General features: G+C 42.6%; 19 non-coding genes and 1 pseudogene across 19 annotated transcripts; all 20 read right to left on the reverse strand.

Moving 5' to 3' along the window:
• Positions 1-4,103: 4,103 nt before the first annotated feature.
• On the reverse strand, positions 4,104-4,222 carry LOC139610681 (5S ribosomal RNA). Its single transcript, XR_011685986.1, has one exon. It is a non-coding gene; the product is annotated as a 5S ribosomal RNA (ribosomal RNA).
• A 280-nt stretch (positions 4,223-4,502) lies between these two features.
• LOC139610682 (5S ribosomal RNA) lies at positions 4,503-4,621 on the reverse strand. The gene has a single exon (XR_011685987.1). It is a non-coding gene; the product is annotated as a 5S ribosomal RNA (ribosomal RNA).
• A 272-nt stretch (positions 4,622-4,893) lies between these two features.
• LOC139610683 (5S ribosomal RNA) lies at positions 4,894-5,012 on the reverse strand. Its single transcript, XR_011685988.1, has one exon. It is a non-coding gene; the product is annotated as a 5S ribosomal RNA (ribosomal RNA).
• A 280-nt stretch (positions 5,013-5,292) lies between these two features.
• Positions 5,293-5,411, reverse strand: LOC139610111 (5S ribosomal RNA). Its single transcript, XR_011685559.1, has one exon. It is a non-coding gene; the product is annotated as a 5S ribosomal RNA (ribosomal RNA).
• A 272-nt stretch (positions 5,412-5,683) lies between these two features.
• LOC139610684 (5S ribosomal RNA) lies at positions 5,684-5,802 on the reverse strand. Its single transcript, XR_011685989.1, has one exon. It is a non-coding gene; the product is annotated as a 5S ribosomal RNA (ribosomal RNA).
• Positions 5,803-6,082: 280 nt separating this feature from the next.
• LOC139610130 (5S ribosomal RNA) lies at positions 6,083-6,201 on the reverse strand. Its single transcript, XR_011685578.1, has one exon. It is a non-coding gene; the product is annotated as a 5S ribosomal RNA (ribosomal RNA).
• Positions 6,202-6,481: 280 nt separating this feature from the next.
• LOC139610026 (5S ribosomal RNA) lies at positions 6,482-6,600 on the reverse strand. Its single transcript, XR_011685478.1, has one exon. It is a non-coding gene; the product is annotated as a 5S ribosomal RNA (ribosomal RNA).
• Positions 6,601-6,880: 280 nt separating this feature from the next.
• On the reverse strand, positions 6,881-6,999 carry LOC139610112 (5S ribosomal RNA). Its single transcript, XR_011685560.1, has one exon. It is a non-coding gene; the product is annotated as a 5S ribosomal RNA (ribosomal RNA).
• A 5,925-nt stretch (positions 7,000-12,924) lies between these two features.
• Positions 12,925-13,043, reverse strand: LOC139610685 (5S ribosomal RNA). Its single transcript, XR_011685990.1, has one exon. It is a non-coding gene; the product is annotated as a 5S ribosomal RNA (ribosomal RNA).
• Positions 13,044-13,315: 272 nt separating this feature from the next.
• On the reverse strand, positions 13,316-13,434 carry LOC139610031 (5S ribosomal RNA). Its single transcript, XR_011685482.1, has one exon. It is a non-coding gene; the product is annotated as a 5S ribosomal RNA (ribosomal RNA).
• A 272-nt stretch (positions 13,435-13,706) lies between these two features.
• On the reverse strand, positions 13,707-13,825 carry LOC139610686 (5S ribosomal RNA). The gene has a single exon (XR_011685991.1). It is a non-coding gene; the product is annotated as a 5S ribosomal RNA (ribosomal RNA).
• Positions 13,826-14,105: 280 nt separating this feature from the next.
• On the reverse strand, positions 14,106-14,224 carry LOC139610144 (5S ribosomal RNA). Its single transcript, XR_011685591.1, has one exon. It is a non-coding gene; the product is annotated as a 5S ribosomal RNA (ribosomal RNA).
• Positions 14,225-20,161: 5,937 nt separating this feature from the next.
• LOC139610687 (5S ribosomal RNA) lies at positions 20,162-20,280 on the reverse strand. Its single transcript, XR_011685992.1, has one exon. It is a non-coding gene; the product is annotated as a 5S ribosomal RNA (ribosomal RNA).
• A 280-nt stretch (positions 20,281-20,560) lies between these two features.
• On the reverse strand, positions 20,561-20,679 carry LOC139610688 (5S ribosomal RNA). Its single transcript, XR_011685993.1, has one exon. It is a non-coding gene; the product is annotated as a 5S ribosomal RNA (ribosomal RNA).
• A 272-nt stretch (positions 20,680-20,951) lies between these two features.
• Positions 20,952-21,070, reverse strand: LOC139610689 (5S ribosomal RNA). The gene has a single exon (XR_011685994.1). It is a non-coding gene; the product is annotated as a 5S ribosomal RNA (ribosomal RNA).
• A 272-nt stretch (positions 21,071-21,342) lies between these two features.
• On the reverse strand, positions 21,343-21,461 carry LOC139610097 (5S ribosomal RNA). Its single transcript, XR_011685545.1, has one exon. It is a non-coding gene; the product is annotated as a 5S ribosomal RNA (ribosomal RNA).
• Positions 21,462-21,741: 280 nt separating this feature from the next.
• On the reverse strand, positions 21,742-21,850 carry LOC139610444 (5S ribosomal RNA; annotated as a pseudogene).
• Positions 21,851-22,122: 272 nt separating this feature from the next.
• Positions 22,123-22,241, reverse strand: LOC139610690 (5S ribosomal RNA). Its single transcript, XR_011685995.1, has one exon. It is a non-coding gene; the product is annotated as a 5S ribosomal RNA (ribosomal RNA).
• Positions 22,242-22,521: 280 nt separating this feature from the next.
• LOC139610692 (5S ribosomal RNA) lies at positions 22,522-22,640 on the reverse strand. The gene has a single exon (XR_011685997.1). It is a non-coding gene; the product is annotated as a 5S ribosomal RNA (ribosomal RNA).
• A 272-nt stretch (positions 22,641-22,912) lies between these two features.
• Positions 22,913-23,031, reverse strand: LOC139610693 (5S ribosomal RNA). Its single transcript, XR_011685998.1, has one exon. It is a non-coding gene; the product is annotated as a 5S ribosomal RNA (ribosomal RNA).
• Positions 23,032-23,203: the final 172 nt, after the last annotated feature.

Consider the following 23,203-nt stretch of genomic DNA (forward strand, 5'->3'; position numbering starts at 1 on the left):
ATCATGCCCTAGGTGCACTCCCAAGACCCTGACACTATCCGCCGCCTCTCTGAACTGCCACCTATTTGGCGACCGAGCTACATTGCCACAATACATTATTTCTGTTTTATTCATATTGATTTTGGATCCTGATGCTTTGCCATACTCCTGGATGTGTGCTAATACTTTGTCTATACTGTCTTCATTTTTAATCATAATGTTTGTATCATCAGCGTACTGTAAAATTTTGGTTTCTATTCCTATTGGAGATGTAATACCTGTTATTTGTTTGTCCTGAGTAATTAACAAGGCTAGAGGCTCGGCCACCAAACTGTACAGCAGGGAGGAGAGGGGACACCCCTGCCTCACTGATCTTTGAATTTGAAATTTCCCGGTCATATGTCCATTGCATTTAACACAACCATATGCATTGTTGTATAGTAATTGGATCCATTTGATGAATTTATCACCAAAACCAAATTTTTGAAGAACTGCCCATAAGAATTTGTGCTCCACCCTGTCAAAAGCTTTTTCAAAATCAATGCCCAGGTAAATGCCTCCCTGTTTTACCATTTCATTTATGTTTTCTTTGACTGATAGCACTGTATCTATGATGTCTCTGCCAGGAATACTGTAAGCTTGTGTCCAGTTGACTATCGATGCAATAACTGTTTTTAACCTATTTGCCAAGAGTTTTGTTATTATTTTATAGTCTGTATTGAGTAAACTGATTGGTCTGTAATTGTCAAGCATGGTTTTGTCCCCTCTATTTTTGAATATGATTGTAATCAGACCAAGTGTCAAGGTCTCAGGAGTACGACCTTTTCCCTCCATCTCCTCAAACACTTTCAATAGAATCGGAGCCAGACTATCTTTAAAAGCTATATAAAAGTCACCTGTCAGTCCATCTGTACCTGGACTTTTATTCTTGTTAAGATTATCTATTGCCTCTGAAACTTCATTTAGAGTTATAGGAGAATCACACCAGTTTTTGTCTTCTATTGATATTTTACACTGAATACTGTCTAATGTTTTCTCCATCTCCTTATCCACTATATTATTGCTTGAGAAAAGATTTCTATAATATTCCTGTACTGTTTCTAATATTTCAGATGTTTCTGATACAGTTTTGCCCTCTATATTTTTTATTTCATTGATAAATACTTTACCTTGTTTTTTCTTTTCTAGACCTAGAAAATATGCTGTGCATTTTTCCCCTTCCATAATATGTTTTGCCCTGCTTCTTATCATTGCCCCTCTGCACCTATTAATTTCTATCAGGTCCTGTTTGCTTTTTAAATTTATATACTTACTCATATCATGATCGGGATTTGTTTCTAGTTTATCTAACTCATCTCTTATTTTCCCTCTAATGTCTAACTCTTCTTGATTCTCTAACCATTTCTTATGTTTACTGTAATTTACACATGCTTTTTTGATTCTATATTTAACTTCTTCCCACCATATAAGGAGATCTTCAACAAAAGGTAATTCTTCAGTTATTATCTGCAACAATCTTCTGATTTTCATATTAAATTTTTTCTCTCCCAGGAGGCTGCTGTTAAAGCACCAGAGTCCTCCATTTCTGGATTCCCCTGGAGCTCCCAACTTAACCTCCAGGAATGAATGATCACTCCATGGATTTGTAATGTATTTTATGTATGCAACTTTTGAAGTTATCTGGGGTGATATTAAACATAAATCAATTCTAGATCTTTTCATTTTACCTTTAACAATTTGCTGCCTTGAGAATTCTTTTCTGTTGGGGTGTAAGACTCTCCATAAATCTACTAGGTTCATTGTCTCCATCACCTCATACAGAGTATTCCTACTGGCATCATCTTTAAACACATTATTGTTTGATATATCATTTTTAGTGAGACTGACATTGAAATCTCCTATAACAAAACACTTCGTGGTACACCATTTGAGTAGTTGTTTAAAAAATACTTTCCTGTCTTTTTCCTCATTTGGTGCATAAACATTTACTATTCTGAATTTCTCCTCAGTTTTTATGACATCAATTACCAAATATCTGCCTAAAGGATCATTGTAAACACACTGTATGTTACAGAACACATGTTCTCTACATAATATTGCAACACCACGAGAGGATGCAGTGCCATTGGCCACATAAACATTCCCTTTCCATAAGCTTTGAACTGATTTGACAATATTTTCATCCCACTTAGTTTCTTGCAGACATAAAATATCACATTTTGCAGACATTAATATTGCATTTAGTTTCTCTCTACTGCGGAGCCCACGTGCATTGAGAGAGAGAAGGAAAGCCGTCATCACATAGAGTTTAAAAAATGTTGTGCTCATGTTTTGCTCTTGCTTTTGCTTTTTTTATTTTTCTTTGCTGGCCTTCCAGAATTTAATTTTTTCCTAATCTGATTTATTTGGAAAATGTCCAGTTCAGAGTCTGATTCTGCTGTCTGAGGAGCTGACGATGGAAAACCTGTCGCAGAGAGAGTGAGAGGATCTGGAGCGCTATCGGCTGAGGGGAGAAGCGGTTCCTGGGAGCTCGGCAGCTCGACGGGTTCGAGGTCTTTTCCAGGCCCCGTTCCCATCACAGCACACATGTCCTTTGTGGACCGCATATGTCCAACCATCCCCTGCTGAACGCTGAGCACTGTCGCGCTCTCTTTGCGCGCTCGTGCCGGCCGCTCCGCGCTGACGCTCCGCGAGTCAGCCTCTTCAGCCATGACTGTCTCATTTACGCACTCCATTTCCTCCTCTTCTTCACTCTCCGCACTTCCATTTTCCTCTAAATCTGCCTCAGACTCATCTTGGATTTCTCCATCATTCTCACTGATGTTGCACACACAATTATCTAGATTATTATGGCATAGTTCACACCGTTTGGCGGCTTTAACGCACTCTCTGGCATAATGCCCCTGGACTCCGCATTTGTGACACATGAATTCAGGGCATTCTCTGAGAATATGCCCTGACTGTAAACACACTCTACATACTTTCACTTGTCTGTCATGTATAACACGAAAATATTCCGACCCGGTCGCTGTATTGAATTTTGCCGAATACGGAAGAGACTGTACTGTGTCATTAAACTTAACTCTCACATACCTTGTCCCATCTGCAATGTGCGTTCCCGGCCACATTCTCCTCTTAATCGGAGATGTAGCTGAAACTCCCCAACCATGTAACTTGTCCACAATTTCTTCGTCCGTGATGTATGCAGGAAGTCCAAGAAAAGAGACCACCAGTTGATCATTCGCCAGCTCTCTCCCCATGACGCTCGTCATTCCGATTTTAAAACCATCCATTAGCCGATCTTTCCCCGACACACTTGTCATGGTAATTTCATATTTTTTATCACCAGTAAATCTGCAGGCAATAAGTCCGCCGCACAGCTCTCTGATGCATTTCATTAATTCCATCGCTGTCACAGCTTCCTCGCCAACCAGTTCAACTTGTACTGTTAAGTTTTTTTCAAAATGCATTTTCTTTTCATTTATTCCTTTATCGTTTCTGTCGTTTCTTAGTCCATTTTCCATTCTCAAGATGCCTGTCGACTTCCCGATAGTCCCAGTCGCCATGTTATCCGTCCGAAAAAGAATCCCGAAACGGGATTCAAAACGAGAGACAAACAAACTTTTATCCCCCCAAACAGCGTGAGAACTGTTGGGGGAATAACTAAAACAAAAAACACACTCACTCAAAAACAAGAAAAGTTCATTCAATAGTCAAATATTCTCAAAAAAAAAGGAGGGGGGGAGCACTCGCTCCCTCGCTCCAACGCTGTCTCTCTGTCTCACTCCTCTCTGACTCTCGCCGTAACACCAGACATGCGCAGTACGTGCTCAGGGTGGTATGGCCGTAAGCCGCAGAGCAAGTGACAACTACCCCCTTTATACATGATGATCCACACCATCACAGACATGGCTGTGTATGTCAAGCGCGGGTGTCTTTGCTCGACTTTCTTTCTTTCTTTCTTTCTCTCAACTTGTCAACTGTGTAATGTGATAATATGAAAGTGTGGTTTGTGCACTGTGAGCTGAACTGTCTGCACAGTGATTGACAGTTGAGCAGTGGCACAGTCAGTGCTGTTTACTGAAGCAGCAGCGTCCTCTGTTGTTTGCACAGAAAAGTGAAAAAGCTTACAGCACCTGGTATTCCCAGGCGGTCTCCCATCCAAGTACTAACCAGGCCCGACCCTGCTTAGCTTCCGAGATCGGACGAGATCGGGCGTGCTCAGGGTGGTATGGCCGTAAGCCGCAGAGCAAGTGACAACTACCCCCTTTATACATGATGATCCACACCATCACAGACATGGCTGTGTATGTCAAGCGCGGGTGTCTTTGCTTGACTTTCTTTCTTTCTTTCTTTCTCTCAACTTGTCAACTTGTCAACTGTGTAATGTGATAATATGAAAGTGTGGTTTGTGCACTGTGAGCTGAACTGTCTGCACAGTGATTGACAGTTGAGCAGTGGCACAGTCAGTGCTGTTTACTGAAGCAGCAGCGTCCTCTGTTGTTTGCACAGAAAAGTGAAAAAGCTTACAGCACCTGGTATTCCCAGGCGGTCTCCCATCCAAGTACTAACCAGGCCCGACCCTGCTTAGCTTCCGAGATCGGACGAGATCGGGCGTGCTCAGGGTGGTATGGCCGTAAGCCGCAGAGCAAGTGACAACTACCCCCTTTATACATGATGATCCACACCATCACAGACATGGCTGTGTATGTCAAGCGCGGGTGTCTTTGCTCGACTTTCTTTCTTTCTTTCTTTCTCTCAACTTGTCAACTGTGTAATGTGATAATATGAAAGTGTGGTTTGTGCACTGTGAGCTGAACTGTCTGCACAGTGATTGACAGTTGAGCAGTGGCACAGTCAGTGCTGTTTACTGAAGCAGCAGCGTCCTCTGTTGTTTGCACAGAAAAGTGAAAAAGCTTACAGCACCTGGTATTCCCAGGCGGTCTCCCATCCAAGTACTAACCAGGCCCGACCCTGCTTAGCTTCCGAGATCGGACGAGATCGGGCGTGCTCAGGGTGGTATGGCCGTAAGCCGCAGAGCAAGTGACAACTACCCCCTTTATACATGATGATCCACACCATCACAGACATGGCTGTGTATGTCAAGCGCGGGTGTCTTTGCTTGACTTTCTTTCTTTCTTTCTTTCTCTCAACTTGTCAACTTGTCAACTGTGTAATGTGATAATATGAAAGTGTGGTTTGTGCACTGTGAGCTGAACTGTCTGCACAGTGATTGACAGTTGAGCAGTGGCACAGTCAGTGCTGTTTACTGAAGCAGCAGCGTCCTCTGTTGTTTGCACAGAAAAGTGAAAAAGCTTACAGCACCTGGTATTCCCAGGCGGTCTCCCATCCAAGTACTAACCAGGCCCGACCCTGCTTAGCTTCCGAGATCGGACGAGATCAGGCGTGCTCAGGGTGGTATGGCCGTAAGCCGCAGAGCAAGTGACAACTACCCCCTTTATACATGATGATCCACACCATCACAGACATGGCTGTGTATGTCAAGCGCGGGTGTCTTTGCTCGACTTTCTTTCTTTCTTTCTTTCTCTCAACTTGTCAACTGTGTAATGTGATAATATGAAAGTGTGGTTTGTGCACTGTGAGCTGAACTGTCTGCACAGTGATTGACAGTTGAGCAGTGGCACAGTCAGTGCTGTTTACTGAAGCAGCAGCGTCCTCTGTTGTTTGCACAGAAAAGTGAAAAAGCTTACAGCACCTGGTATTCCCAGGCGGTCTCCCATCCAAGTACTAACCAGGCCCGACCCTGCTTAGCTTCCGAGATCGGACGAGATCGGGCGTGCTCAGGGTGGTATGGCCGTAAGCCGCAGAGCAAGTGACAACTACCCCCTTTATACATGATGATCCACACCATCACAGACATGGCTGTGTATGTCAAGCGCGGGTGTCTTTGCTTGACTTTCTTTCTTTCTTTCTTTCTCTCAACTTGTCAACTTGTCAACTGTGTAATGTGATAATATGAAAGTGTGGTTTGTGCACTGTGAGCTGAACTGTCTGCACAGTGATTGACAGTTGAGCAGTGGCACAGTCAGTGCTGTTTACTGAAGCAGCAGCGTCCTCTGTTGTTTGCACAGAAAAGTGAAAAAGCTTACAGCACCTGGTATTCCCAGGCGGTCTCCCATCCAAGTACTAACCAGGCCCGACCCTGCTTAGCTTCCGAGATCGGACGAGACCGGGCGTGCTCAGGGTGGTATGGCCGTAAGCCGCAGAGCAAGTGACAACTACCCCCTTTATACATGATGATCCACACCATCACAGACATGGCTGTGTATGTCAAGCGCGGGTGTCTTTGCTTGACTTTCTTTCTTTCTTTCTTTCTCTCAACTTGTCAACTTGTCAACTGTGTAATGTGATAATATGAAAGTGTGGTTTGTGCACTGTGAGCTGAACTGTCTGCACAGTGATTGACAGTTGAGCAGTGGCACAGTCAGTGCTGTTTACTGAAGCAGCAGCGTCCTCTGTTGTTTGCACAGAAAAGTGAAAAAGCTTACAGCACCTGGTATTCCCAGGCGGTCTCCCATCCAAGTACTAACCAGGCCCGACCCTGCTTATCTTCCGAGATCGGACGAGATCGGGCGTGCTCAGGGTGGTATGGCCGTAAGCCGCAGAGCAAGTGACAACTACCCCCTTTATACATGATGATCCACACCATCACAGACATGGCTGTGTATGTCAAGCGCGGGTGTCTTTGCTCGACTTTCTTTCTTTCTTTCTTTCTCTCAACTTGTCAACTTGTCAACTGTGTAATGTGATAATATGAAAGTGTGGTTTGTGCACTGTGAGCTGAACTGTCTGCACAGTGATTGACAGTTGAGCAGTGGCACAGTCAGTGCTGTTTACTGAAGCAGCAGCATCCTCTGTTGTTTGCACAGAAAAGTGAAAAAGCTTACAGCACCTGGTATTCCCAGGCGGTCTCCCATCCAAGTACTAACCAGGCCCGACCCTGCTTAGCTTCCGAGATCGGACGAGATCAGGCGTGCTCAGGGTGGTATGGCCGTAAGCCGCAGAGCAAGTGACAACTACCCCCTTTATACATGATGATCCACACCATCACAGACATGGCTGTGTATGTCAAGCGCGGGTGTCTTTGCTCGACTTTCTTTCTTTCTTTCTTTCTCTCAACTTGTCAACTGTGTAATGTGATAATATGAAAGTGTGGTTTGTGCACTGTGAGCTGAACTGTCTGCACAGTGATTGACAGTTGAGCAGTGGCACAGTCAGTGCTGTTTACTGAAGCAGCAGCGTCCTCTGTTGTTTGCACAGAAAAGTGAAAAAGCTTACAGCACCTGGTATTCCCAGGCGGTCTCCCATCCAAGTACTAACCAGGCCCGACCCTGCTTAGCTTCCGAGATCGGACGAGATCGGGCGTGCTTTTTTTTTTTTTTTCTTTTATTATGAAAATATACAAAGCTTTTCAGAACACAATATTTACATATACATACACATTAACAACAAAACAAAGCACAAAGGATAAAAATCATAAATTAATATGAAATCTACCTCCATCATCAATAGAAATAAGGCTACTGCCTTGCACAAAAAACTCCTCAAACAAACTCCTACTCAAAAAGTTCCATCGCAAAGCAACATCTTTCCTTAATACCGATACAAACAAAGCTAACACTTCTATCCTCTTCCCTTCAAAATGTGCTAAATTTCTCCTTAGCCATACTGCATATCTAGCATGACTTAATACAAAATTAAACAAATTAACATTCACAGTTTTTGATGTTTTACTTGAACCAAAAAAGAAAACTTTCTTCCAATCATTCGCTATCAGATCTAATTTCCAATTGTTTTTGATCAGGGTTATTAGTTTCAATTGAAAGTTCTTTAATTCCTTGCATTCAAAAAACAAATGCATCAGTGTTTCAGGATCTGATTTACAAACATCACAAAACCGATCTACATTTTTATTAATTTGGTGAATGACCACATTCGTGTATATTCTGTTATGTCTGAGTTTGAAGTCCAAATTTTCACAGTCTATGCTATTGTACTTGACATGTAAATTTTTCCAAATTTCTTTCACATTCAGATCCTGAAATACCTTCAACCAAACATTTTCTGATGCTGGGGTCTTGATTTCTTTCATCAGCATCAACGTGTACAACATCTTTACTTTTATTTTATTAAAGAGCATTTTCCCATCAATCTGATCAATGTACAGATCTGGTAGCTCACTCTTTCCTACCTGAACTGTTTCCCTCTCTATTGTTTTAATCCATATATCCGGTAAGCTTCCTTTTATGCACTTAATCACATTATCCACCTTAGTTCTACCTACCTCCTCGTCTATCTCCACAACACTGTCAAAAATGGCTCTATTTGGCAAGAAGCCAGGCACATACTCATAAGCAAAATCTCTCACTTGTTTTAATCCTGCTTGTATGAAAACTTTGTCATACAAAACATTCCCACTGTTTTTTATTTGTGGATTCATAAATACTGGCTGATCTAATATTTGATTTATTGTTTTGCAGTCATATTTCAGGTGCTCAATGAAATCTGCCCAAGCTAGAAATACCTCTTGATAAAACACAGGAAGATTTTCCAACATATTCTTTCTGAATCTCATAAAGATCCCACTGTCCCCACATCCTCCACTTTTACACAGAAAATCCTTAAAGAACCCTTTCCAACCATACTCCTCCTTACCATATAGATATTTTTTAACCACCTTTATTCTCAATGCTTTTCGTTTAACATCTAAGTCCATCAGTTTTAGCCCTCCCTCTCCATACCCTGCTATTAATGTCTTCATAGATATTTTAACTCCTTTTCCTCTCCACAGAAACTTACTTATTACAGCTCTCACCTCATTCAAAACCCACTCAGGGAGATCTAGAGCTCCCATCACATAATTAAATTTTGATAGAAGCAATGAGTTAATGACTACAACCTTACCTTTTAATCGCAGCCCTCTCATAGACCACAAATTTAATAATTGTTTAACTTTATTCAATATACCAGTCCATGTGGCATCTCTCGCTTCCTTACTCTGTACTCCTATGTTCACACCCAATATTTTAATGAAGTCTCTCGTTATCTTTAAAGGAATTTCACACTCTTCTGGATTTGTATGCCCTACACACATAATTTCTGATTTTTCTATGTTTACTTTTGCTCCTGATGCTCTCCCATATGTTTCAACATGTTTCATTATTCCTTTTACACTTTCTATGGTTCTGACAGTAAAGGTTGTATCGTCAGCAAATTGATGAATTAGACTATTTGTGCTATATGGTATTTGAATGCTTTGTAAAGAAATGTCTTTTTTACATAGTGTTGCCAATGGTTCTGCTGCTAAAGAATAGAGCAAGGCTGAAAGAGGACAGCCTTGTCTGACTGACCGTTGTACTGGGAAAACATCAGTGAGCATACCATTTATTTTCACACAACTTTTAGCATTTGCATATAGCAACATTATCCAATTAACAAACCTATCCCCAAAACCAAATTTGCCCAAAACCTGTTCTAAATACCCATGTTCAACCCTATCAAAAGCTTTATTTAAGTCTAAATTCAGGACTAGACCACCCTCACCATCATTATTCATACTATTGACTACATCTCTAATTGTACATATGACATCAGTGATGTCCCTACCTGGTATACTATAAGCTTGTGTTGGTGCTATTATTTCTCCTACCACGTCCCTCAATCTATTGGCTAAAGCTTTTGTTAAAATCTTGTAGTCCGAGTTCAACAGACTTAAAGGCCTGTAATTTTCTAATTTAAACGGACTCCCTCTTTTTTTAAACAAGATAGTAATAACCCCTGTTGCCATTGACTCTGGAACCGTTTTCCTTTCCTCCATACACTTATACACTTTCAACAGTATTGGCACCAATATATCAGAAAAAACCTTATAAAATTCATGTGTCAGGCCATCTGAACCTGGACTCTTGCTGGATTTCATTTGCTCTATAGCTATTTTAATTTCATCAATTGTCAAATCATCGTCACACATTTGTTTACTTTCATCTGATATTCTGGCATCAACAGTATCTAATATCTCATCCACACATTCCTGCACTATACCTTCCTTTTGAAACAGTTTTGCATAAAAAGCTTCCACTACCTCCAAAATGCCTACAAAATCTGTCACTCTCTCTCCATTCTCACTTTCTAGCTCCGTTATATAAGACTTTACCTGTTTACTTTTCTCCAAGTTGAGAAAGAAGTTTGTACACTTTTCTCCCTCAACTGCATACTGAGCCCTACTTCTGATAACTGCTCCCTCATATTTTTCTCTCTCATAATATTCTATCTCACCTTCTAATTTCATAAAGTATGTCCTATCCCGATTCGGATCCTCCTCCAGTCTTTCCAGCTCTTTTATTAATTTTTCTTTCACTTCATTTTCCTCTTTCTTTTTCACAAAGTTCCTCTTTTTTGCAAATCTAATACTTGTTCTTTTTATTTTATTCTTCATCTGTTCCCACCATAAACAAACATCGTCTTCAAATAAAGTATTTTCTTGCTCATTTTTTATAAGTCTTGAAATAATTTTTCTATATTCCTCCTCTTTTAACAAACAAGAGTTTAAACACCAAACCCCCCCTCCCCTCCCTTCACATCTCACCCCAAAACCAAAAGTTAAAGCAGCATGATCACTTAAACCCAAAAACTTATATTTTACATTCAAGACCCAACTCAAAATATTTCTTTTAATCAAAACTAAATCTATTCTGCTTTGTTTCACTTTTCCCAAAACCATTTGCTTTCTTGAGTATTCTCTCCTGTTTGGATACATATCCCTCCATACATCAACTAAATCTTCCTTATTCATAACATCAAATAAAACACTCCTTGAAGTATCGTTTCTGAAATTAACACTGCTGGACCCATCCAGCCTTGTACACCATAAATTAAAATCACCAACCAAAATACATCTCTCAGTACAAAAAGTCCTCAAATTATCAAACATTTCTCTTCTTTCCTTTTCAATATTTGGTGCATAGACATTAATTAATCTAAACCTAATGTTACAAAAATTAAATTCAATGACAAGCAACCTCCCTTTGTCATCTTTGTGGACTACCTGTATGTCAGTCAATGTCTCCTCTTTTACCAAGATAGCAACACCACATGCTCTGTGACTCATATTATTTGCAATAATTTTGCCTCTCCACAGTGAGCTGATATCTTTAAAAACTTCGTCAGTCCAGTGAGTCTCTTGCAGGCACAGTACTTCTGCTTTTATGGCATTAAATACCAACTCCGCTTTCGTTTTTCCTCTTAGACCGTTACAGTTAAACGAAGCAATATGCAACATAAGGCATAAAACAAAAAAGAATAGCAGAGCAGCAGCCATACCTCTACTTTTTAACCTTCATCTTCTCCTTTTCCTTCGCCCTCTTCTTTCTCTTCAGCTGTCTGATGGTCTCTGCGCTGACGTCCATCCCCTCCTCGCCCTCAGACCCGTCCGACACAGCTTTCCCGTCTTTTTCATTTGCTGCCCGCGTTCCAAAGCCAGCATAATTGTCTGGATTTTGTGGTGCTGGATTATCAGAGTCTCTCCCTCCTTCGTCTCCTCTCGATTCCCCACAGTCACGGTTTCCCTCCTCGTGGGTCTCTCCGGTCATTCCCGGCTCCTCCCTCTCGACGCCGCCTCTCCGTCCATCCTCCTCTCTCCCCGTATCGGCGCCGTCCTCCGCCTCTCTCTCCTCCTCGTCAGAGACGTCGGAGTATGACGGCTCTTCGGCGTCCTCCCCCGGCTCTCCACACACACACAGGGAGATCTTTTCTTTGCACAGAGCACATTTCCCCTCCGCATCACACTCTCGTGCGTAATGCCCCTGTTTCCCACATTTAAAACAAATAAAAGTGGGACAGTCTCTGACAATGTGGCCAGGCTGTATACACAAGCGGCAAACTTTAACTTGCCTGTCATGGATGACGCGGAAGTGCTCCGCTCCGCTTACCGTCTCAAACTTAGTGGAATATGGCAATGATTTCACAGCGTCTGTGAAACGGACCTTTAAAAACCTCGTCCCATCAGCGATGTCCGTCCCTGGCCACATCCTCCTCTTAATGGACGAGACCGCAGTGACTCCCCAGTCCTGTAGTTTTGCCAATATTTCCTCATCCTCTATGTAAGTGGGCAGATTAATGAATGAGACGACCATTTCATTGTTACCCAGTTCTTTCGCCATCAGTCTGTTGTTCCCAATTCTCAGTCCGTCCATCAGCTTTTTCTTCCCGCTTTCCTCTTTCATCGTCAGCTCGTATGACTTTGGCGTCTTAAAACGGCAGCCAAGCACTTCTCCACACTCCGCCCTCACTTTTCTCAGCATGTCCATCATCGTTGTTCTCTCCTCTCCTTCTATTTCCAACATGATTGTCAGTCTCTTTTCGTACATTTTCTTCTGTTTTTCCGCACTCGCGGGCATTCTCTTCTCCGTCGTCTTTTCCGTTCCTTTGTCTGTCACCGTTGGATCCATTTGAATGATTTTTTAAACACAAAGAGTCCCCCAGACAGCAAAAGCTGTCGGGGGATGTAACCCACAAATTAAATACTAAACTAAAAAATTACAAACCAGCAAAAACCAAGGCTGAAAACGATCCAAAAAAACACGGACTGATTGACTGTCGTGAACGTACGGCGTGCTCCTCCTCTGTGCGTGCTCAGGGTGGTATGGCCGTAAGCCGCAGAGCAAGTGACAACTACCCCCTTTATACATGATGATCCACACCATCACAGACATGGCTGTGTATGTCAAGCGCGGGTGTCTTTGCTCGACTTTCTTTCTTTCTTTCTTTCTCTCAACTTGTCAACTGTGTAATGTGATAATATGAAAGTGTGGTTTGTGCACTGTGAGCTGAACTGTCTGCACAGTGATTGACAGTTGAGCAGTGGCACAGTCAGTGCTGTTTACTGAAGCAGCAGCGTCCTCTGTTGTTTGCACAGAAAAGTGAAAAAGCTTACAGCACCTGGTATTCCCAGGCGGTCTCCCATCCAAGTACTAACCAGGCCCGACCCTGCTTAGCTTCCGAGATCGGACGAGATCGGGCGTGCTCAGGGTGGTATGGCCGTAAGCCGCAGAGCAAGTGACAACTACCCCCTTTATACATGATGATCCACACCATCACAGACATGGCTGTGTATGTCAAGCGCGGGTGTCTTTGCTCGACTTTCTTTCTTTCTTTCTTTCTCTCAACTTGTCAACTGTGTAATGTGATAATATGAAAGTGTGGTTTGTGCACTGTGAGCTGAACTGTCTGCACAGTGATTGACAGTTGAGCAGTGGCACAGTCAGTGCTGTTTACTGAAGCAGCAGCATCCTCTGTTGTTTGCACAGAAAAGTGAAAAAGCTTACAGCACCTGGTATTCCCAGGCGGTCTCCCATCCAAGTACTAACCAGGCCCGACCCTGCTTAGCTTCCGAGATCGAACGAGATCGGGCGTGCTCAGGGTGGTATGGCCGTAAGCCGCAGAGCAAGTGACAACTACCCCCTTTATACATGATGATCCACACCATCACAGACATGGCTGTGTATGTCAAGCGCGGGTGTCTTTGCTCGACTTTCTTTCTTTCTTTCTTTCTCTCAACTTGTCAACTGTGTAATGTGATAATATGAAAGTGTGGTTTGTGCACTGTGAGCTGAACTGTCTGCACAGTGATTGACAGTTGAGCAGTGGCACAGTCAGTGCTGTTTACTGAAGCAGCAGCATCCTCTGTTGTTTGCACAGAAAAGTGAAAAAGCTTACAGCACCTGGTATTCCCAGGCGGTCTCCCATCCAAGTACTAACCAGGCCCGACCCTGCTTAGCTTCCGAGATCGGACGAGATCGGGCGTGCTCAGGGTGGTATGGCCGTAAGCCGCAGAGCAAGTGACAACTACCCCCTTTATACATGATGATCCACACCATCACAGACATGGCTGTGTATGTCAAGCGCGGGTGTCTTTGCTTGACTTTCTTTCTTTCTTTCTTTCTCTCAACTTGTCAACTTGTCAACTGTGTAATGTGATAATATGAAAGTGTGGTTTGTGCACTGTGAGCTGAACTGTCTGCACAGTGATTGACAGTTGAGCAGTGGCACAGTCAGTGCTGTTTACTGAAGCAGCAGCGTCCTCTGTTGTTTGCACAGAAAAGTGAAAAAGCTTACAGCACCTGGTATTCCCAGGCGGTCTCCCATCCAAGTACTAACCAGACCCGACCCTGCTTAGCTTCCGAGATCGGACGAGATCGGGCGTGCTCAGGGTGGTATGGCCGTAAGCCGCAGAGCAAGTGACAACTACCCCCTTTATACATGATGATCCACACCATCACAGACATGGCTGTGTATGTCAAGCGCGGGTGTCTTTGCTTGACTTTCTTTCTTTCTTTCTTTCTCTCAACTTGTCAACTTGTCAACTGTGTAATGTGATAATATGAAAGTGTGGTTTGTGCACTGTGAGCTGAACTGTCTGCACAGTGATTGACAGTTGAGCAGTGGCACAGTCAGTGCTGTTTACTGAAGCAGCAGCGTCCTCTGTTGTTTGCACAGAAAAGTGAAAAAGCTTACAGCACCTGGTATTCCCAGGCGGTCTCCCATCCAAGTACTAACCAGGCCCGACCCTGCTTAGCTTCCGAGATCGGACGAGATCGGGCGTGCTTTTTTTTTTTTTTTTTTTCTTTTATTATGAAAATATACAAAGCTTTTCAGAACACAATATTTACATATACATACACATTAACAACAAAACAAAGCACAAAGGATAAAAATCATAAATTAATATGAAATCTACCTCCATCATCAATAGAAATAAGGCTACTGCCTTGCACAAAAAACTCCTCAAACAAACTCCTACTCAAAAAGTTCCATCGCAAAGCAACATCTTTCCTTAATACCGATACAAACAAAGCTAACACTTCTATCCTCTTCCCTTCAAAATGTGCTAAATTTCTCCTTAGCCATACTGCATATCTAGCATGACTTAATACAAAATTAAACAAATTAACATTCACAGTTTTTGATGTTTTACTTGAACCAAAAAAGAAAACTTTCTTCCAATCATTCGCTATCAGATCTAATTTCCAATTGTTTTTGATCAGGGTTATTAGTTTCAATTGAAAGTTCTTTAATTCCTTGCATTCAAAAAACAAATGCATCAGTGTTTCAGGATCTGATTTACAAACATCACAAAACCGATCTACATTTTTATTAATTTGGTGAATGACCACATTCGTGTATATTCTGTTATGTCTGAGTTTGAAGTCCAAATTTTCACAGTCTATGCTATTGTACTTGACATGTAAATTTTTCCAAATTTCTTTCACATTCAGATCCTGAAATACCTTCAACCAAACATTTTCTGATGCTGGGGTCTTGATTTCTTTCATCAGCATCAACGTGTACAACATCTTTACTTTTATTTTATTAAAGAGCATTTTCCCATCAATCTGATCAATGTACAGATCTGGTAGCTCACTCTTTCCTACCTGAACTGTTTCCCTCTCTATTGTTTTAATCCATATATCCGGTAAGCTTCCTTTTATGCACTTAATCACATTATCCACCTTAGTTCTACCTACCTCCTCGTCTATCTCCACAACACTGTCAAAAATGGCTCTATTTGGCAAGAAGCCAGGCACATACTCATAAGCAAAATCTCTCACTTGTTTTAATCCTGCTTGTATGAAAACTTTGTCATACAAAACATTCCCACTGTTTTTTATTTGTGGATTCATAAATACTGGCTGATCTAATATTTGATTTATTGTTTTGCAGTCATATTTCAGGTGCTCAATGAAATCTGCCCAAGCTAGAAATACCTCTTGATAAAACACAGGAAGATTTTCCAACATATTCTTTCTGAATCTCATAAAGATCCCACTGTCCCCACATCCTCCACTTTTACACAGAAAATCCTTAAAGAACCCTTTCCAACCATACTCCTCCTTACCATATAGATATTTTTTAACCACCTTTATTCTCAATGCTTTTCGTTTAACATCTAAGTCCATCAGTTTTAGCCCTCCCTCTCCATACCCTGCTATTAATGTCTTCATAGATATTTTAACTCCTTTTCCTCTCCACAGAAACTTACTTATTACAGCTCTCACCTCATTCAAAACCCACTCAGGGAGATCTAGAGCTCCCATCACATAATTAAATTTTGATAGAAGCAATGAGTTAATGACTACAACCTTACCTTTTAATCGCAGCCCTCTCATAGACCACAAATTTAATAATTGTTTAACTTTATTCAATATACCAGTCCATGTGGCATCTCTCGCTTCCTTACTCTGTACTCCTATGTTCACACCCAATATTTTAATGAAGTCTCTCGTTATCTTTAAAGGAATTTCACACTCTTCTGGATTTGTATGCCCTACACACATAATTTCTGATTTTTCTATGTTTACTTTTGCTCCTGATGCTCTCCCATATGTTTCAACATGTTTCATTATTCCTTTTACACTTTCTATGGTTCTGACAGTAAAGGTTGTATCGTCAGCAAATTGATGAATTAGACTATTTGTGCTATATGGTATTTGAATGCTTTGTAAAGAAATGTCTTTTTTACATAGTGTTGCCAATGGTTCTGCTGCTAAAGAATAGAGCAAGGCTGAAAGAGGACAGCCTTGTCTGACTGACCGTTGTACTGGGAAAACATCAGTGAGCATACCATTTATTTTCACACAACTTTTAGCATTTGCATATAGCAACATTATCCAATTAACAAACCTATCCCCAAAACCAAATTTGCCCAAAACCTGTTCTAAATACCCATGTTCAACCCTATCAAAAGCTTTATTTAAGTCTAAATTCAGGACTAGACCACCCTCACCATCATTATTCATACTATTGACTACATCTCTAATTGTACATATGACATCAGTGATGTCCCTACCTGGTATACTATAAGCTTGTGTTGGTGCTATTATTTCTCCTACCACGTCCCTCAATCTATTGGCTAAAGCTTTTGTTAAAATCTTGTAGTCCGAGTTCAACAGACTTAAAGGCCTGTAATTTTCTAATTTAAACGGACTCCCTCTTTTTTTAAACAAGATAGTAATAACCCCTGTTGCCATTGACTCTGGAACCGTTTTCCTTTCCTCCATACACTTATACACTTTCAACAGTATTGGCACCAATATATCAGAAAAAACCTTATAAAATTCATGTGTCAGGCCATCTGAACCTGGACTCTTGCTGGATTTCATTTGCTCTATAGCTATTTTAATTTCATCAATTGTCAAATCATCGTCACACATTTGTTTACTTTCATCTGATATTCTGGCATCAACAGTATCTAATATCTCATCCACACATTCCTGCACTATACCTTCCTTTTGAAACAGTTTTGCATAAAAAGCTTCCACTACCTCCAAAATGCCTACAAAATCTGTCACTCTCTCTCCATTCTCACTTTCTAGCTCCGTTATATAAGACTTTACCTGTTTACTTTTCTCCAAGTTGAGAAAGAAGTTTGTACACTTTTCTCCCTCAACTGCATACTGAGCCCTACTTCTGATAACTGCTCCCTCATATTTTTCTCTCTCATAATATTCTATCTCACCTTCTAATTTCATAAAGTATGTCCTATCCCGATTCGGATCCTCCTCCAGTCTTTCCAGCTCTTTTATTAATTTTTCTTTCACTTCATTTTCCTCTTTCTTTTTCACAAAGTTCCTCTTTTTTGCAAATCTAATACTTGTTCTTTTTATTTTATTCTTCATCTGTTCCCACCATAAACAAACATCGTCTTCAAATAAAGTATTTTCTTGCTCATTTTTTATAAGTCTTGAAATAATTTTTCTATATTCCTCCTCTTTTAACAAACAAGAGTTTAAACACCAAACCCCCCCTCCCCTCCCTTCACATCTCACCCCAAAACCAAAAGTTAAAGCAGCATGATCACTTAAACCCAAAAACTTATATTTTACATTCAAGACCCAACTCAAAATATTTCTTTTAATCAAAACTAAATCTATTCTGCTTTGTTTCACTTTTCCCAAAACCATTTGCTTTCTTGAGTATTCTCTCCTGTTTGGATACATATCCCTCCATACATCAACTAAATCTTCCTTATTCATAACATCAAATAAAACACTCCTTGAAGTATCGTTTCTGAAATTAACACTGCTGGACCCATCCAGCCTTGTACACCATAAATTAAAATCACCAACCAAAATACATCTCTCAGTACAAAAAGTCCTCAAATTATCAAACATTTCTCTTCTTTCCTTTTCAATATTTGGTGCATAGACATTAATTAATCTAAACCTAATGTTACAAAAATTAAATTCAATGACAAGCAACCTCCCTTTGTCATCTTTGTGGACTACCTGTATGTCAGTCAATGTCTCCTCTTTTACCAAGATAGCAACACCACATGCTCTGTGACTCATATTATTTGCAATAATTTTGCCTCTCCACAGTGAGCTGATATCTTTAAAAACTTCGTCAGTCCAGTGAGTCTCTTGCAGGCACAGTACTTCTGCTTTTATGGCATTAAATACCAACTCCGCTTTCGTTTTTCCTCTTAGACCGTTACAGTTAAACGAAGCAATATGCAACATAAGGCATAAAACAAAAAAGAATAGCAGAGCAGCAGCCATACCTCTACTTTTTAACCTTCATCTTCTCCTTTTCCTTCGCCCTCTTCTTTCTCTTCAGCTGTCTGATGGTCTCTGCGCTGACGTCCATCCCCTCCTCGCCCTCAGACCCGTCCGACACAGCTTTCCCGTCTTTTTCATTTGCTGCCCGCGTTCCAAAGCCAGCATAATTGTCTGGATTTTGTGGTGCTGGATTATCAGAGTCTCTCCCTCCTTCGTCTCCTCTCGATTCCCCACAGTCACGGTTTCCCTCCTCGTGGGTCTCTCCGGTCATTCCCGGCTCCTCCCTCTCGACGCCGCCTCTCCGTCCATCCTCCTCTCTCCCCGTATCGGCGCCGTCCTCCGCCTCTCTCTCCTCCTCGTCAGAGACGTCGGAGTATGACGGCTCTTCGGCGTCCTCCCCCGGCTCTCCACACACACACAGGGAGATCTTTTCTTTGCACAGAGCACATTTCCCCTCCGCATCACACTCTCGTGCGTAATGCCCCTGTTTCCCACATTTAAAACAAATAAAAGTGGGACAGTCTCTGACAATGTGGCCAGGCTGTATACACAAGCGGCAAACTTTAACTTGCCTGTCATGGATGACGCGGAAGTGCTCCGCTCCGCTTACCGTCTCAAACTTAGTGGAATATGGCAATGATTTCACAGCGTCTGTGAAACGGACCTTTAAAAACCTCGTCCCATCAGCGATGTCCGTCCCTGGCCACATCCTCCTCTTAATGGACGAGACCGCAGTGACTCCCCAGTCCTGTAGTTTTGCCAATATTTCCTCATCCTCTATGTAAGTGGGCAGATTAATGAATGAGACGACCATTTCATTGTTACCCAGTTCTTTCGCCATCAGTCTGTTGTTCCCAATTCTCAGTCCGTCCATCAGCTTTTTCTTCCCGCTTTCCTCTTTCATCGTCAGCTCGTATGACTTTGGCGTCTTAAAACGGCAGCCAAGCACTTCTCCACACTCCGCCCTCACTTTTCTCAGCATGTCCATCATCGTTGTTCTCTCCTCTCCTTCTATTTCCAACATGATTGTCAGTCTCTTTTCGTACATTTTCTTCTGTTTTTCCGCACTCGCGGGCATTCTCTTCTCCGTCGTCTTTTCCGTTCCTTTGTCTGTCACCGTTGGATCCATTTGAATGATTTTTTAAACACAAAGAGTCCCCCAGACAGCAAAAGCTGTCGGGGGATGTAACCCACAAATTAAATACTAAACTAAAAAATTACAAACCAGCAAAAACCAAGGCTGAAAACGATCCAAAAAAACACGGACTGATTGACTGTCGTGAACGTACGGCGTGCTCCTCCTCTGTGCGTGCTCAGGGTGGTATGGCCGTAAGCCGCAGAGCAAGTGACAACTACCCCCTTTATACATGATGATCCACACCATCACAGACATGGCTGTGTATGTCAAGCGCGGGTGTCTTTGCTCGACTTTCTTTCTTTCTTTCTTTCTCTCAACTTGTCAACTGTGTAATGTGATAATATGAAAGTGTGGTTTGTGCACTGTGAGCTGAACTGTCTGCACAGTGATTGACAGTTGAGCAGTGGCACAGTCAGTGCTGTTTACTGAAGCAGCAGCGTCCTCTGTTGTTTGCACAGAAAAGTGAAAAAGCTTACAGCACCTGGTATTCCCAGGCGGTCTCCCATCCAAGTACTAACCAGGCCCGACCCTGCTTAGCTTCCGAGATCGGACGAGATCGGGCGTGCTCAGGGTGGTATGGCCGTAAGCCGCAGAGCAAGTGACAACTACCCCCTTTATACATGATGATCCACACCATCACAGACATGGCTGTGTATGTCAAGCGCGGGTGTCTTTGCTCGACTTTCTTTCTTTCTTTCTTTCTCTCAACTTGTCAACTTGTCAACTGTGTAATGTGATAATATGAAAGTGTGGTTTGTGCACTGTGAGCTGAACTGTCTGCACAGTGATTGACAGTTGAGCAGTGGCACAGTCAGTGCTGTTTACTGAAGCAGCAGCGTCCTCTGTTGTTTGCACAGAAAAGTGAAAAAGCTTACAGCACCTGGTATTCCCAGGCGGTCTCCCATCCAAGTACTAACCAGGCCCGACCCTGCTTAGCTTCCGAGATCGGACGAGATCGGGCGTGCTCAGGGTGGTATGGCCGTAAGCCGCAGAGCAAGTGACAACTACCCCCTTTATACATGATGATCCACACCATCACAGACATGGCTGTGTATGTCAAGCGCGGGTGTCTTTGCTCGACTTTCTTTCTTTCTTTCTTTCTCTCAACTTGTCAACTGTGTAATGTGATAATATGAAAGTGTGGTTTGTGCACTGTGAGCTGAACTGTCTGCACAGTGATTGACAGTTGAGCAGTGGCACAGTCAGTGCTGTTTACTGAAGCAGCAGCGTCCTCTGTTGTTTGCACAGAAAAGTGAAAAAGCTTACAGCACCTGGTATTCCCAGGCGGTCTCCCATCCAAGTACTAACCAGGCCCGACCCTGCTTAGCTTCCGAGATCGGACGAGATCGGGCGTGCTCAGGGTGGTATGGCCGTAAGCCGCAGAGCAAGTGACAACTACCCCCTTTATACATGATGAACCACACCATCACAGACATGGCTGTGTATGTCAAGCGCGGGTGTCTTTGCTCGACTTTCTTTCTTTCTTTCTTTCTCTCAACTTGTCAACTGTGTAATGTGATAATATGAAAGTGTGGTTTGTGCACTGTGAGCTGAACTGTCTGCACAGTGATTGACAGTTGAGCAGTGGCACAGTCAGTGCTGTTTACTGAAGCAGCAGCGTCCTCTGTTGTTTGCACAGAAAAGTGAAAAAGCTTACAGCACCTGGTATTCCTAGGCGGTCTCCCATCCAAGTACTAACCAGGCCCGACCCTGCTTAGCTTCCGAGATCGGACGAGATCGGGCGTGCTCAGGGTGGTATGGCCGTAAGCTGGAGAGCAAGTGACAACTACCCCCTTTATACATGATGATCCACACCATCACAGACATGGCTGTGTATGTCAAGCGCGGGTGTCTTTGCTTGACTTTCTTTCTTTCTTTCTTTCTCTCAACTTGTCAACTTGTCAACTGTGTAATGTGATAATATGAAAGTGTGGTTTGTGCACTGTGAGCTGAACTGTCTGCACAGTGATTGACAGTTGAGCAGTGGCACAGTCAGTGCTGTTTACTGAAGCAGCAGCGTCCTCTGTTGTTTGCACAGAAAAGTGAAAAAGCTTACAGCACCTGGTATTCCCAGGCGGTCTCCCATCCAAGTACTAACCAGGCCTGACCCTGCTTAGCTTTCGAGATCAGGCGTGCTCAGGGTGGTATGGCCGTAAGCCGCAGAGCAAGTGACAACTACCCCCTTTATACATGATGATCCACACCATCACAAACATGGCTGTGTATGTCAAGCGCGGGTGTCTTTGCTTGACTTTCTTTCTTTCTTTCTTTCTCTCAACTTGTCAACTTTGTAATGTGATAATATGAAAGTGTGGTTTGTGCACTGTGAGCTGAACTGTCTGCACAGTGATTGACAGTTGAGCAGTGGCACAGTCAGTGCTGTTTACTGAAGCAGCAGCGTCCTCTGTTGTTTGCACAGAAAAGTGAAAAAGCTTACAGCACCTGGTATTCCCAGGCGGTCTCCCATCCAAGTACTAACCAGGCCCGACCCTGCTTAGCTTCCGAGATCGGACGAGATCGGGCGTGCTCAGGGTGGTATGGCCGTAAGCCGCAGAGCAAGTGACAACTACCCCCTTTATACATGATGATCCACACCATCACAGACATGGCTGTGTATGTCAAGCGCGGGTGTCTTTGCTTGACTTTCTTTCTTTCTTTCTTTCTCTCAACTTGTCAACTTGTCAACTGTGTAATGTGATAATATGAAAGTGTGGTTTGTGCACTGTGAGCTGAACTGTCTGCACAGTGATTGACAGTTGAGCAGTGGCACAGTCAGTGCTGTTTACTGAAGCAGCAGCGTCCTCTGTTGTTTGCACAGAAAAGTGAAAAAGCTTACAGCACCTGGTATTCCCAGGCGGTCTCCCATCCAAGTACTAACCAGGCCCGACCCTGCTTAGCTTCCGAGATCGGACGAGATCGGGCGTGCTCAGGGTGGTATGGCCGTAAGCCGCAGAGCAAGTGACAACTACCCCCTTTATACATGATGATCCACACCATCACAGACATGGCTGTGTATGTCAAGCGCGGGTGTCTTTGCTCGACTTTCTTTCTTTCTTTCTTTCTCTCAACTTGTCAACTGTGTAATGTGATAATATGAAAGTGTGGTTTGTGCACTGTGAGCTGAACTGTCTGCACAGTGATTGACAGTTGAGCAGTGGCACAGTCAGTGCTGTTTACTGAAGCAGCAGCATCCTCTGTTGTTTGCACAGAAAAGTGAAAAAGCTTACAGCACCTGGTATTCCCAGGCGGTCTCCCATCCAAGTACTAACCAGGCCCGACCCTGCTTAGCTTCCGAGATCGGACGAGATCGGGCGTGCTCAGGGTGGTATGGCCGTAAGCTGGAGAGAAAGTGACAACTACCCCCTTTATACATGATGATCCACACCATCACAGACATGGCTGTGTATGTCAAGCGCAGGTGTCTTTGCTTGACTTTCTTTCTTTCTTTCTTTCTCTCAACTTGTCAACTTGTCAACTGTGTAATGTGATAATATGAAAGTGTGGTTTGTGC

This window comes from Trachinotus anak, unplaced genomic scaffold, assembly GCF_046630095.1.
Source record: "Trachinotus anak isolate AG129_WGS33_773 ecotype Australia unplaced genomic scaffold, CSIRO_AGI_Tana_v1 ptg000026l, whole genome shotgun sequence".
NCBI classification, from domain to species: Eukaryota; Metazoa; Chordata; class Actinopteri; order Carangiformes; family Carangidae; genus Trachinotus; species Trachinotus anak.